The 11,501-nt window shown below is 47.8% G+C and overlaps 1 long non-coding RNA gene across 1 annotated transcript; it reads left to right on the top strand.

Moving 5' to 3' along the window:
• The first annotated feature begins 722 nt into the window (after positions 1-722).
• On the top strand, positions 723-7,381 carry LOC142069623 (uncharacterized). The gene is made up of 2 exons (XR_012665551.1): positions 723-1,836; positions 4,723-7,381. It is a non-coding gene; the product is annotated as an uncharacterized LOC142069623 (long non-coding RNA).
• The last annotated feature ends 4,120 nt before the right edge of the window (positions 7,382-11,501 follow it).

Here is an 11,501-nt window from a genome sequence, read left to right as displayed (position 1 = left end):
CAATTCACACCCCCCCAGAGAAAGGGGAAGGGGAGAAGGGCCTACCACAGAGGTTATAGCTGCTCTTGGAACAGGGGAGGCAGTAGCTGTAATGGTTAGAGAAAGAGTCTGGCTATCAGGACTTCTGGATGAGAACGTTATGAATTATCTACTGGAAGCCAGAGCTGATGTATCTTGTTGAGACTAACGAGGCTATTGGCAGAGCCATATTTCTTGAAATTTCTGGTTCTGGCAGAGGTGGAGTGTTTGTTATGATCTCAGTTATAGAGAGCCTTGGCATGCCTCATACAAAGTGCACTTACACTTGCTATTGTTTTTTAAAAAGTAGTCCCTGACCACAGTGCCTGACCACTGAGTCCTAGATTTTCAAGTATTTCTTTTCTATCTAAATATTAAATGGGGTCCAAATCCTGTAATTAAAGCTTTAAGGTTGTTTTTTTATTTAACAATATCTTAGTGAAAGTGAATCAGCAAGGTTCACATGGCCATAGACACAACAGGTCGAATTCACTGAGGTCAGTGGAGCTGCATCTGCTTAGCTGCAGGGCTGACTTTTACCATTATTTGTATTATGGTAGCACATACCTACCCTAACTCAAATCAGGGCCCCATTTTGCTAGATGTTGTACTTACAGAAAGAAACAGACCTGCTCTGAAGAGCTTACAATCTAGCAAGACAAGACAGTAACAGCAACTGAGGCAGAGAGAGTTTCAGTGCTTTTGTCATACAGGGAATGCGTGACAGAGCCAGGAATTGAATGCACATCATCGGAGTCCCAGGCAGTGCCTTAAAAGCAAGGAAGGCCTTCTGGTTATGTTTAACTTTTAATATTATTTTGAATGTGGTAGGATTAACAGTGTGATGGGCACTTCCCAGACACAGGTGGTAACACAGTCCCTTCCTCAAAGACCCTCCAAGCTAGAAAGACAGTCAGATGAAGGGTGAAGGACAGGAGTGTGTTGGGAACACTGGGGCATGGCCACTAGGTAACTCGAGGGGATGGAAGACCACGAGTGTCGATGAAGCCCCCTCGCACTAGGCCCCGGTGTCCTTGGCCCCCCCTCCTCCTGCCTGGAGGCACTCGCAGCAGCTCTGCGTGCTAGGCCCAAGTGTCCTTGGCCCCCCCGCCTGGAGGCACACACAGCAGTTATGCTGAGAATCTGCAACAGTATGTTGCAGAGTCAGACTGCCTGAAACTAAGCAAGGCCAAACAGGGGAGATATGGAAGAACAATGCTGAATAAAGCAGCTTTATGTATAGTTTAACAAATGATACAGAGAATCAGGGAACTAGCTGGGAACTGGATTGGCTGGCTATATGGATACTTGGAGCAGCTTGCTATTGGATAAGTATGCTGGGGAAAAGGATGTATAAAAGCCTGTGTAACTTCCTGCTCTATTGTACAGGATTTGAGATTCAAATCTCCCTGTACCTTTTTGAAGCTTCAAATAAACTTTTCTGCTTCTCCACCCCGTTGTGATTATTGGGTGTAGCACACCGGGTAACAAACCAACTCAAGCTGTTGTTCAGCCTCTTGGCACTGGGTGCCGGCAACAGCTTTTGGCGTCCCTGGGTGGGCGACGAGGCTGCAATTTAGCCTTGCCCGGACCCCTCCTGGAGGTCGAGGATTGCGGCGAGAACCGACGCCCAGCGCGCACCGGTGAGTTCATCGGGGGCCTCGGAGGAGACGCGATTTGATCGACCCCGGAGGGCACAACGGTGCAACGCACTCATATAGTGGAGAAGCTGTTGTGGACGGCGGTGAAGAACCGGTCCCTTAGACATGGGGGAGGAGCAGCTGCAGGCCACGGTGAAGAACCGGTCCCTTGGATAAGGTATGAACCTTTTAAAATCCGGATTGTATGCTCTGTTGGAACCTGGGGACGCCCAGAGTTACCCTGTAGGTATGGGACAGGGACAGAGCTCAGAGGTTAGGGCACGGTGTACGCCCCTAGAGTGCATTCTAGCAAACTGGAAGGTATTTGGTGCGGATCCGATGACTAAGAGCCAATTAAAACGATTCTGTACAGTTGACTGGCCTCAATATCAACTAGAGGACCAGGAGTGGTGGCCACCAGGAGGGTCAATTAATTACAACACGATCCTCCAATTAGTTTTGTTTTGTCAGTGAATGGGTAAATGGAATGAATATTTGTATGCACAAGTGTTTATGGCTTTAAGAAATAGAAAAGAGCTGTAATTCTGCAAAGTTGTAATCTGACTCCGACTGGTTCGGTAGCAGCTAATGTTAGTCCCCAGACCCCCACCCCCACTGTAATGGCAGAGCCGGTGTCCCCTTCGGCCCCTACACCCACACCTTGTAAGTCCCCAGTGGTTGGCCTATACCCCTTAATCACCGAAACTAAAGTCGCCCGGTCTGGATCAGACAGGCGTCCTGCCACAACTATGCAGGTTTATACTCATGTGCCCTTTAATCCTGTGGATTTGGCTGCTTTCAAAGCACAGGCAGGAGAGTTTTCCACCAACCCAAGCAGGTTTATTTCAGTCTTTGAGGGGTGCCTCAGTAGTCACAAGCCGATTGAGACGACTGTAATATCCTCCTGAGAACCCTGTTGTCTGAGGTGGAGAGGGATCAGGTTACAGCTAAGGCAAGGGGAGCGTCAGCTTTCAAGCGAAAGAAAGGAAGCTATCTGTCAAGTTTCTACCCCAAGTAACCGTAAGCGGCTCAGGGCATTTCTGGGTATGGCAGGCTTTTGCAGGATAGGGATCCCAGAGTTTGGACTGTGGGCTAAACCCCTGTACAACTGTGTAAAAGGAGCAGATCATGACCCCTTCTATTGGACCCCAGAGGCTGACAGGGCATTTAAAATTCTGAAAAGAAAATTGATGGAAGCCCCGGCTCTGGGCTTGCCAGATCTCTCTAAGCCGTTTCAGTTGTATGTACATGAACGAAGGGGGGTGGCCCTAGGAGTGCTCACACCGCTGTTAGGAGCATGGAAGCGTCCTGTGGCTTATTTTTCTAAGCAATTGGATCAGGTTGCAAAGGGTTGGCCAGCATGTTTACGGGCGGTCACAGCTACTGCCCTATTGCTTGAGGAAGCCGAGAAGCTAACATTGGGAGGGGTTATGCAAATCTATACTCCCCATATGGTCCGAGCCTTATTGGATGCAAAGGGAGGGCTTTGGCTCACCCAGGCTCGGATTGCTCGGTACCAGGCTAAGCTGTTAGAGAACTCTGAAGTCACCCTACAGCCTTGCCCCTCCCTTAACCCAGCCACTCTCTTGCCAGAAACAGAGGAACAGAAACATGACTGTTTAGAGATCATAGATGTCCAGTACTCCAGCCGTCCGGATTTAAAGGATGTACCTCTCCCAAATGCAGATTATGAGTGGTACACTGATGGTAGCAGTACTGTAATAGATGGACAAAGGAGGGCGGGTTATGCTGTTGTGACCCTCCATGACACTGTGGAAGCTGAAGGTTTGCCTGCTGGGACCTCTGCCCAGCTTGCTGAACTAATAGCCCTGACTCGTGCACTTGAACTATCAAAAGGAAAGCGGGTCAACATTTTTACTGATTCAAAGTATGCTTTTGGTGTGCTGCATGCTCATGCTGGCCTATGGAAGCAAAGGGGAATGCTGACAGCCCAAGGCTCCCCAGTCAAGTACGGGCCCCAAATCCTCCGGCTCCTAGAAGCCATACAACTCCCCTCGGAAGTGGCGGTGGTACACTGTAAAGTCCATCAAAGGGAGGATCAAGATGTGGCCAGAGGTAACGCCCGGGCAGATAGAGAGGCTAAGCATGCTGCCACCCTGCCATCCCCTCAGGCTGAGAACGCCCATATGCATGCCCTTATCCCATCAGTAGGGGAGCTTCCAACCCCTCAGTACTCTGGGGAGGAGAGACAGCTAACTGACAAACTCTGTCTCCGGGAAAAGGAGGGATGGCTCCATTCCCCAGAAGGGAAGGTCTTCTTACCAAAGGGCCTAATCCGGCCAGTGCTGCAGAAACAACATCAAACCACTCATGCTGGCAGGGAAACACTTATCCAGCTAATGGGAAAATACTTTATCACTTCCGGACTCCGACCCCTGGCTGCCCAGGTACAAGCGGACTGCTTAGTCTGCCAAAAGAATAACCCCCGACCGGGACATCCTGTGCCACCAGCTGCCCTAGAACCCACTCCGGGCCCCAGACAAGTGTGGCAAATAGACTTTACTGAGTTTCCCCGGACCCAAGGGTTCAAATATCTCCTTGTTATAGTGGATCGGTTCAGCGGATGGCCAGAAGCCTTCCCATGCCGTAACTGCACTGCCAGGACAGTGGCCCTCAAGGTTGTTAAGGAGCTCATTCCTCGCTTTGGACTCCCCCTGTGGATGGAATCTGACAATGGGACACACTTCACGTCAAAAATCATTCAAAGCATCTCACATGCCTTACAGATCCCCTGGAATCTCCATACGCCCTGGAGACCGCAAGCCAGTGGGGTAGTGGAGAGTACCAATCAGACCCTTAAACGGCATCTCTCAAAAGTGTGCCAAGAAGCCTCACTGCGATGGCCTGATGCTTTGCCCCTCATCCTACTCCGTATCCGCGTTCTCCCAAAGGGTAGATTAGGGCTCAGTCCCTTTGAAATTATGTTTGGAAGGGCATGGCCCATGAATGGCACCCCAGTTCTGTCAGGGGAATGGGAGTTGGGTAATGTTTTTTTGTCACAGTATATGTGTTCCCTGTCTGCTGTTCTCTTGTCTCTTCACAGGTATACCAAGGATTCTCAGCCTCTCCCCTTGGACTCTCCCGTTCACTCCTTACAGCCCGGTGACTCTGTGCTTGTTCGCACCTGGAAAGACAAGCCTCTCCAGGAAAAGTGGAAAGGACCCTATACCGTCCTGCTGACCTCCCATACAGCGGCAAAGATCGAGGGACACAAGAACTGGATCCATCACTCTCGTCTGAAGGCAGTAACCGCCCCCTCGTCAGCAGAACAGTGGACCGTCCAACCTGCTGACTCCTCATCTAGTGACGATCTCGGGCTAAAGCTACTGTTTAAAAGACACAAATAGCGGGCACCTTAATGCTAAAATGGGCCCACCCAGGTATTGGAGACTTTGGGTTGGGAAGACTCTGGTAATAATTAATTGGGTAACATTGTTATTCTTTGTATTGGTATTTCCAAACTGTGCATATCGGGAGCATAACTCCTTTGTTTTGCTTGCGCACCATGTTGCTAATTTAACAAACCAGACTGATTGCTGGGTATGTGCTCCAACTCCACTATCCCCCAAGACGGGAATGCCCCTTGACATGCTGCCCTTGACCCTAGCAGAATTAGCCACCACCAAAGAGCAGGAAAGAACGAACTCACCGTTCTGGAACAAGACCTCTTTACAGCAAGCCACCTATCAGGACCAGGAGTATTCAGTTGCAGTACTCACTGAGGGAGTGTTATGTTTTACCCGAAACCAATCTGATCCCTATGGGCATCCTGTGGGAAAGAGCTCCTGTGTTATTACACAGTGGGCTGATGGGTATTGGATAAAAACCAACAGGGGAGGCCAACAGTGTGGGTGTAATGGTTCCTCCCCTTTTAGGGAAACACTTACAAATAATCTTACCACAAAAAAAGGGGTTTGGAAATGTAACTTGCCGTCCAGTTAATATCTCCAATGTAGCAAGCCAATGGTGGGTTTGTAGTGGTCCCTATGGCGAGTGTAATTTGAACGGGACAATTAGAAATGCCCCCACTTGTACCCAATCAGGAGGATGGGATGCCCCCCTAGGGGCATATGACCTGTTTGGAAAAGCAGCCTTAAATATCCCAGGAATCCCCTTAAGAAACAGTCCTTACTGGGCCCTACAGGGTCACTATTTTGTATGTGGCCGAAAGGCTTACAAGGTGCTGCCAGCCAACTGGACAGGTAGCTGTTATATAGCTCATGGAGTTCCTCATCTTTCCATAACTGCCACACTGCCCAAAGGAAAGATTAGAAATGCCCGAGACACCTCTGTTGAGTCACGAGAAAAGACCCTGCGGCGACTGACTAAGGCATTGGAGGACAATATGAAGAATCCCCTCACAACTGAGAAGCTGGTAGGGTGCTCTGTACTGGGAATAGCGCCACTGTTTACCGGGCCAGCCCTGGCATGCATAGGCCGCTATACTGTAAGGCTGCAGATGGTACTTGAGAAAGTGGCCTTAGAGTTAGAGGACTCGGTTAGTGATTTAGGGTCAGCAGTAAAAACATTAAATAAAGAGGTACAGCAGCTCAGGACGTTTTCCCTCCAAAACAGGCTGGCTTTGGACTATCTCTTGGCATCCCAAGGAGGGGTGTGTGCCCTCATCGGGCCCCGATGTTGTGTATATGTAAATGATAGCAGTTATGAGATCTATGAAAAGGTGGTACAGGCTGAGGCCCATGCCCGAGCCGGAGCACAGGTTGCCTATACTGTCCCCGAGAGCGATTGGTTGCAAACCTTGTTTTCAGGCTGGGGTTTGTCGTCTTGGCTTGGTGGTTTATTTAGCCTGCTATTGAAATTTCTCTTTCCTGTATTGCTTGTATTACTGGTATTATGCTGTGCAGTATCATGTGTTAGGGCCCTTTTGCAAAAGTTAATAAGTCAGTCTCTTCAGGGCTATCACAAAGTGCTTATGCAAAGTCCTATTGTAAAGAAATAAGTAGCCCAAGTGAGAAAACTCAGAGCCAAGGTTGTTGAGTGTTCTCAAAGGGGGGAGTTGTTGGGAACACTGGGGCATGGCCACTAGGTAACTCGAGGGGATGGAAGACCACGAGTGTCGATGAAGCCCCCTCGCACTAGGCCCCGGTGTCCTTGGCCCCCCCTCCTCCTGCCTGGAGGCACTCGCAGCAGCTCTGCGTGCTAGGCCCAAGTGTCCTTGGCCCCCCCGCCTGGAGGCACACACAGCAGTTATGCTGAGAATCTGCAACAGTATGTTGCAGAGTCAGACTGCCTGAAACTAAGCAAGGCCAAACAGGGGAGATATGGAAGAACAATGCTGAATAAAGCAGCTTTATGTATAGTTTAACAAATGATACAGAGAATCAGGGAACTAGCTGGGAACTGGATTGGCTGGCTATATGGATACTTGGAGCAGCTTGCTATTGGATAAGTATGCTGGGGAAAAGGATGTATAAAAGCCTGTGTAACTTCCTGCTCTATTGTACAGGATTTGAGATTCAAATCTCCCTGTACCTTTTTGAAGCTTCAAATAAACTTTTCTGCTTCTCCACCCCGTTGTGATTATTGGGTGTAGCACACCGGGTAACGAACCAACTCCAGCTGTTGTTCAGCCTCTCGGCACTGGGTGCCGGCAACAAGTGTAATATATAAGTAAAGTGATCAGCATAAGTCTATGCACATGACATTGTAAACCTATTAAATTGCCTTCCTTGCGCAATTCACACTTTGGGCATTTCTTCCACATCAGTTGTAATATTCTTATGAAACTGATACCACTTGAGCTTACACTTGAGTTTGTGTGTGTGTGTGTGTGTGTGTGTCCCCGGGGAAAAAAAAAAAGGGGGAGAAAAGCCTGGATTTGTGCTGGACATGGCCCACCTTGATTACCATGCACATTGTAGGGAGAGTGATCACTTTGGATGAGCTATTACCAGCAGGAGAGTGAGTTTGTGTGTGTATGGGGGTGGGGGAGGTGAGAAAACCTGGATTTGTGCTAGAAATGGCCCACCTTGATTATCATGCACATTGTAGGGAGAGTGGTCACTTTGGATGAGCTATTACCAGCAGGATAGTGAGTTTGTGTGTGTGTTTTTTGGAGGGGGGTGAGGGGGTGAGAGAACCTGGATTTGTGCAGGAAATGGCCCACCTTGATTATCATGCACATTGTGTAGAGAGTTGTCACTTTGGATGGGCTATTACCAGCAGGAGAGTGAGTTGGTGTGTGGGGGGGTGGAGGGTGAGAAAATCTGGATTTGTGCTGGAAATGGCCCAACTTGATGATCACTTTAGATAAATTATTACCAGCAGGACAGTGGGGTGGGAGGAGGTATTGTTTTATGATCTCTGTGTGTATATAAAGTCTGCTGCAGTTTCCACGGTATGCATCCGATGAAGTGAGCTGTAGCTCACGAAAGCTCATGCTCAAATAAATTGGTTAGTCTCTAAGGTGCCACAAGTACTCCTTTTCTTTTTGCAAATACAGACTAACACAGCTGTTACTCTGACACTTGAGCTTACAGCGGCACTACTGCTAACCATTGAGATTTTTGAGAGATTTGCAATATTTATTTCTTTGGTTTTTTTTAAAAAGGTTCACGTGATTTTTCTGATTTCTGTTTTCAGACTCACAAAGTTTTGCCCTTATCCAAAATTGCCACCATCTCCCATGGCACAGACTGCCCTCAGCAAGATGGTCGCTACTTCCCTACAATCTTTTCAAGTGAAAGTGAGGCTCGTCCCTCAGGAATGCTCAGTCCATACTCTAGATCCTCTCTCCATAGGGACCTCCTCCCACCTCCTTGACATCAGGTGCAGTAACCAGTCATTTGCCTCAGTGAGTCAGCACTTACCAGTACCCACTTAGCCCTTTCCCAGCAGGCCCTGCATCTGCTAACAGTGACACTCACCTGTGTCATAGCACATAATTTCTAGTCCCTGACTGGATGATTCCATGTAGAGTTTTCAAGATGGTCACACAAACACTTGAAGCATGAATACTCGTGCAAATATGTATTCATATGAGTATTTGTGCCACAAGACTTCCCTTATACAAATGTTCATGAAAAACAAACAAGAGTTGCTAGTACTAGAGTGAACATGTGAGTTGTATTCAAACAAATGACTGCAACTTCTGTCATTCGCCCTAGATCTCCATATTAATAAGGAAAGGAATGCTCTCGCTGCACACTGAGCCCAATCAGCAAAAATCCCCAAACAAGTCACTCCTCCAGAGCAGAGTCTTTTAGAGTCTGAATATTCCCCATCAGGAGCTCTGCACGCTAGGGAGACCAGATGGAAATTAAGCTCTTGATAGGAGGAACATTAAGGCATTAATTCAGTTGTCAGGCTGCATCTAAAAGAATCATGTACAGAATACAGAGGTAGTAACAAAGGCTGCAGTGGGGGCTGGCTGGCTGGGGGGGTTTCAGGAGAACATTTTGGTAGTTTAAGTTCAACATGGGGTCAGCAGCCAAAATCTTGAGTTTGGCTAGTCCCCAAAATTCAGCTAAAAGCCCCAGCACCAGCACTCTGGACTTCTAAAGGAATCTGAACTCCAGAGTCAGATCCATATTTTGCAGACAGCCAGAGTGGGCTGAACAACCTAGATGTGATGGGAGGGAACCAAGGAAAATGGAAACCTAATGTCACTGTAGAGTACTGTCTCCCAGATTGGACCCATAATCAGAGGCTATTCAGAGTGCTGACCCAATTGTGTGGCTTTGGGGCTCCCCTGTATCTGAAATCATCACGTTCCCTACTGTCTCCTTCTGCCACAGAGCTTGGCCCACGTTAGTCAACTTCTTTGAAGCTTATGGGGCTGGGAGTTTGAATCTGGGTTCCCTTTGGGACAGATTTCCATGACGGGAGGACAGAAAAATCACAGGTGGGCCTGAGTGGCCACGTTCAGACTAAAATTCAGAGTGCCCCAATGTTGCAGAAATTGTGGGAGTTTGAACCTTGGGTTCTGTTTCTGGCCCATTTTCACAGAAATCAGGAGGAACTGGGGATGTGAAATCCCTAAGGAATCAATACATGGAAATTGTCAAAAATAAGAAAACTGGGCTTGTTTCATCCACATAATTCCAGACCTCGAAACTGTCAAAAATGCCTATTTTATTAATCCCAATGTAGAAAAGCTTGGGTAGAGATGGGCCACAGTCCAAATGGTTAATGCACCTGTTATTGCTTTATTATACACTATTATTTAATATCAGCGTTCCAACAGGGGCTGGAAATCCCTTTATAGCTTGTGTAAATATTTTATACTTGTTACTGTAAATAGAAAAGCTTAAGAACAGGCACAGAGGAGGGGATGGGAGTTGGGCTCTGGGATTGCAGTATAAAGAGCACAGCGTGTGGATACAGATAATTCTATCTGCCAGCATCAGCTGCCAGTGCTCCCCACTGAAAGAGGTTTCAGGTGGTCTTTCCTGACAGCATACAGAAAAGAGAGATGAGGATTCAGGAGGAAGTGCGACTTGACAGCCAGGCCCTGGGGAGCTTATCCAAGAGCTCCCGGGCTTCACTGGAGTCTGGGTGGCTAAAAGCTGGTCTACATAGCTTCTACACCCCTATAAACCAGTAAACTGATCTAGTTAAAGTGGTACAGCCCCTAGAGTGTAAAGGTTCTTATATTAGTACAGCTTATTTCCCAGCTAGGGGTATAAACATCTTGATATGGGTATAATTGCATCCATCCTAGGGGGTTGTACCACCTTAACTATTAGTTTAAATACTGATACAGCACTACAAAAACCACGTAGAAAAGTCCTTTGGGACACAGAGGATTTCATTTCGTCACCTGTTCAAATCCAGACCACATCAATAGCGACTGAAAGCCATTCCTGCCCAATGCCTGGTCAGTAGCCCTTGTGTGAAATAAGCTGGATGCGTCTCAGTCCAGCTCCAAATGGGAGAGGTACCTACCTCACAAAAAAAGCCGCCAACAAAATTCCATGTCCCCCTGTTAACAATTGCAACAAGGAGGCATCCAAGGCAGGTCTGAGGTGCCTGGATAGAATGATGTGGAGGGCAAGCTTGCTACCCATACTGCACCAATGTTATGGCTAAAGACAGGCCTTCAAATTCTGGGGCCATCTAGCCAGCAGTACCTGCCACCAGCATCTTAAAAAACCAACAGTAACCCCAAGAGCAGCATGAGGTGCCTACAGAGCTAATATCCAGCATCCCCAGGGAGGGAAACATAGCTGATGTAGCTGTAATCTGCAGCATCTTCTCCCAGAAAGTAAACAATGGCATCTCCAAAGGGGATGTTACCCCAGCCCTGTGAATCCAGGGCAGGGGATTATAGTATCCTACATAAAAATACCACCTCTTGCCTGGTATCTGAGAATACAGATTGCAGCTGGTTTTTCGTTTCCCACATGAATGTGATCTCAGAGCATGAAGTGAAGGGGAAAACCTCATAACAAACAGAAACAAACAACAGGCCCAAGGGCCCTATTATGCCTATGTTTGCAAAGTGGAGCAGGCTGTGATGCCGCTGGGGTCTTTAGCATATTAAAAACCAGGCTCCAAAGCCTGTAAATAAGTGAAGGGATTTGCAAGTTTGCAGGATAGCATGGTGGGATGGTGAAATCCTGTAAATGTGATGCAATGAAATCCCTCAGCTGAACCTCCACATAACTCTTCCCTCACCCAAAGTATGTTCCCTTCAGCTGAAACTCCCCTAGGGTCTCCACGGTTAGAAAGAGACTGCAGTTTCCCACACCAAGGAAAGCTGAGATAGGAATCGGGATGGGATGGATTAAGCTACTTTCAGTGGCTTAAATCACAATAATAATTCTTAGTGCTTTCAGGTAGCTTCCCTGTGAGGATCTC

This window comes from Caretta caretta, chromosome 20 (assembly GCF_965140235.1).
Source record: "Caretta caretta isolate rCarCar2 chromosome 20, rCarCar1.hap1, whole genome shotgun sequence".
Lineage (NCBI taxonomy): Eukaryota > Metazoa > Chordata > Testudines > Cheloniidae > Caretta > Caretta caretta.
This window is presented reverse-complemented; position numbering and strand designations above follow the sequence as displayed.